Source organism: Priapulus caudatus, unplaced genomic scaffold, assembly GCF_000485595.1.
Source record: "Priapulus caudatus unplaced genomic scaffold, Priapulus_caudatus-5.0.1 Scaffold16, whole genome shotgun sequence".
In the NCBI taxonomy this organism is placed as follows: Eukaryota; Metazoa; Priapulida; class Priapulimorpha; order Priapulimorphida; family Priapulidae; genus Priapulus; species Priapulus caudatus.
In genome coordinates this window covers 304829-308729 of record NW_014577077.1, presented here as the reverse complement: position 1 = coordinate 308729, position 3901 = coordinate 304829, and the positions used below count along the sequence as shown (strand labels likewise).

Sequence of the window (3901 nt, the reverse complement as noted above, 5' to 3'; positions counted from 1 at the left end):
TATATATATATATATATATATATATATATCATAGATAACTCCTCGGGTGACATATAATTTCCACCCACCTGATCACATGGCGAGATGTAGATTTATGATGCGGCGTAGAGCGATGGTTAACGATTTTCTCCCCCCCCCCTGCGAGATATTTGATTATGCAATTTATCAGTTGATCACATCTCTCTGCACCAATCCCAGGCCTGATTTTCAATTTCATTGCTCATGTAGGAAACCGCTAATGTCTCGAATCATGTAGTTGCAGTAGTGGGTGGTGGTGATTCACGTGTTTGTTCACCATATCATATTATAACACCGACGGTCGTTTCCATGTTGGTTAGGGATCTTACGTGTGGTGTGATGGATAGCGGGCGTTTTAAATTGTATATATATATACATGTACACTACAGTCATAAGTGCTTGTGCATGCCTGCGTGCGTGCGTACGTGTGCGTGTGTGTGTGTGTGTGTGTGTGTGTGCGTGCGTGCGTGCGTGCGTGCGTGCGTGCGTGCGTGCATGCGTGCGTTTGCTCGTTCGTTCGTACGTGCGCGTGTATGTGCGTGTGCGTGTGCGAGTGTGTTTATATGAGAGAGCCCGTGATTAGCAAAACCTACGTTGGTGCGAACAAAACACGTCATTCGACTCACATTTTGCGTGATCTTATAAACTCAGCCAAATCAAAATTACTAGCGCTCGAAGGGCAACCGCCTTTAGTGACCTCCGCTATAAGAAATTATGCCTGCAGTATATGATAATCAAATAGCGAGTTAATCTAGATTGGCGCGTATAGCCTCTGGCGTCATTCTCGTGCTATTTATTAGGCAGCCGTTCACAGGTCGATGCGGGGACAGTCGCACATATTTAGACATTTGGCAATTTTGAGGTTTTCGTGTTATATGACATTTGGCCGATGGCTGATATTCTCGTGGGTAACTCGCATCGATTCTCCCGCGTGCGCGCGCGTGTGTATATATAGATCAGGAGCTCATAATGGAGAAGAGTATGACACCGTTTTAACAGCGTTTTGCATAGTTTTCAACTTGTAAATATTCTATCAATATGTGAATAAATATATTCAATTTTTACCTTGTTTTCGTCTATGATTCTCCCTTAATCATATGACACCACCAATTTACCTGAAAATCGTATGTGTTCTTCAAAAAAGTTCTTTGAATACGACACGGTTTCACACAGTTTTCCCAAATGTTCGCATGTATTCGGCGCAAGTTTATTATCGGATTAGTGTTCTATTGTCTATGACAGAACGCTGAAGGCTGTTGGGGATATTAGGCATCGAATTGTATTCAGCGTGTAGGGTTTCCATCGTGCTAGAAATAAATGTGTGCTCACGGCGAGCTAGCAGCTGATTTTAGCTGTGTTGCCATCGTGTTCCTGATGATAAGGAAGCGAAACAAGTGCTGTTACTGTGCTTACCTAATATCCCCAACAGCCCCCAGCGTCCCGTAGTTACAACCTGGTGCTGCCGCCGCATATCAACACGCGCCGAATACATGCGAACATTTGGGAAAACTGTATGAAACCGTGTCATATTCAAAGAACATTTTTGAAGAGCACATACGATTTTCAGGTAAATTGGTGGTGTCATATGATTAAGGGAGAATCATAGACGAAAACAAGGTAAAGTTTGAATATTTTTATTCACATATTGATAGAATATTTACAAGTTGAAAACTATGAAAAACGCTGTTAAAACGGTGTCATACTCTTCTCTATTATGAGCTCTTGATATTGATGTAGGGTTTCATACATTTTTATGGTTGGACTACCGTAGTTAGACGGCAGAAGAGTTGGGTGTCGATTAATTACGCATGCCGTCTGTATGGTTGTATATGGAGCGTTGTTTTGATAATGAGATCGATAGCAAGCTGCTGCCTGCGTCGGTGTGTTTTTACCGGAGACTTTTTAACACACCAGACATGCACGAGCCGAGTAGTAACCCGCAGCCACAGGCACTCGGAGCGTTTCAATAAAATATAATGCTAAATAAATACGAAATCTATTTACTACCAAAGTCTTAATGTTTCTCTACTCTCTTTCACCTATTATTGCCGACAATTTCCTGTAAATGCCGTCCAAATGCTCATCTGCAACACACGCTGGCTGCCGCACGCTAGCTGCTGCACGCTGACACATAAATATATATGGTCAGGGGCGTGTACAGGGGGGGTCCAGGGGGTCCGGACCCCCCCCTGCCTGCTCGCGCAGAAACGCATCTAAGGGGGTCTAATTTAAAAATTTGAGCCCCTTCGCGTGCTCGCAAGTTTCGGTTACGCGTTAGACACCCCCCCGCCCCGCCGGTACAAATCCTGTACACGCCCCTGATGGTTAGAGGCACAACGCCCAACGATTTAATTTGCTGGTGTGGCTGTTGCTCGCATGTTTTATGCATGTCGGAATATAATTATCTACTACTGGCCCTGCAGCTGTTTATCACGTTATAAATGCCATGCTTTCACTACCTGCTCACGCGGTGTTCGATAGTCGATAGACCCCTGTTGAGTACATATATATCCTGAACGTAGCCGTAACTATATAATAATATTATATATATATATGTATATATATATATAATTATATATATATATATATATATATATATCGCCCGCTTTCTTTTACAGCGAAAACTGCTGGCCGCTTGAAGACACGTTTGCCACCATTTGCCGCAAGCGTGAGTTAAGAAAACACGCGCTCGCCAGACAAATTGTAAACCGCAATCACCAATGTAGCCTTACATTAGTGTCGAGATTTCTTCACGCCGTTTGTCGGTTGGTTACTACAACGTGAGCCTCAGAACGCATAATTCACTGTGAGACTTTTCTACCTATTGCAGCTGATTTCACCTCACACGCTATTGGCTCCGGAACCTAGATGCTCATGGGTGTGGGTTGTGAGTAAGAACGCTTGCGCACTAGCGCTGGCTCACGACTGCCTGCGTGATAGCGCGCACTTACTCTGTGCTTGTCCCGTTAAGTTATCTAACGCACGCATGCACGCACCACGCCTTCGCCACGGCGCCACGGCGCCCACACACACCGCACGCACGCACGGCACGGTCCGCAAGTGTGCTAATAATCTCGTGGTCTGGCTATGCATAGTAGGTATAGTAGGGTATTATATACTCATGTTAGTGGGTAAATAATCTCGAATTATACGCTTGTTTTATTTGATCTCAAACGTGAGCTATTATTAAGCCCCTGACAGCATATTCTATAAATAAGGAAGCATCGGTAAATATTTGGTAAGGCGAGAGGTTGTGCTATGCAGTGAATTGCCTTTATGATTCAGTGATAAAGTTACGTGACGTTGCAGCCGGTAGGGATGCATCCTACAGCTGTTTCTTAGCCATAGTTGTTGTTAGTAGTCGAGCAACTGCTCAGAGTGATAGCCCTGATTCAGCAACGGGCTGTTTTCGCTGATAGTCAGTTACAACCTGGAAAACATTTCCGCATCAAAGATGTATTGGTGGCTGAATTGCGCTGTTATCATGGCAGTTTCGAGTATACGTGGGCGATAGAATTTTGCATGTAGGTTTGATTGCATCACTTCAAGAGGCTGGCAGATATATCTTAACGATAGGCCAGTTTAAGTGAGATAAAATAACGAGCCAGATAGGTTGAGATAAAACCTAGATTCAGCCAGAAAGCACAGTGAGTGGGCAAAATTCCATGAAAAGATTGCATTGCAGTGCGTTTTCTTAAAACCGCTTTGAATGCATCACATCTGAAATATGCACGTCAATATCACCTAGAAGCGGTCCTGTGAAATTCCTAGTGACTTTTCATATGTATTGTTGCTGTGCGGGATAAGGACTTCATTTGCGATGTGAATTACAGCGACGGGGACCGAATTTACATCGGCGGAAATTAAATGTCGTGGCTGCCGA

General features: G+C 44.0%; 1 protein-coding gene across 6 annotated transcripts in view; it reads left to right on the top strand.

The window, feature by feature from the left end:
* LOC106810328 (basic helix-loop-helix domain-containing protein KIAA2018-like) overlaps window positions 1–3901 on the top strand; it is a 129501-nt gene that overhangs the window by 48539 nt on the left and 77061 nt on the right. The window lies entirely within an intron of this gene.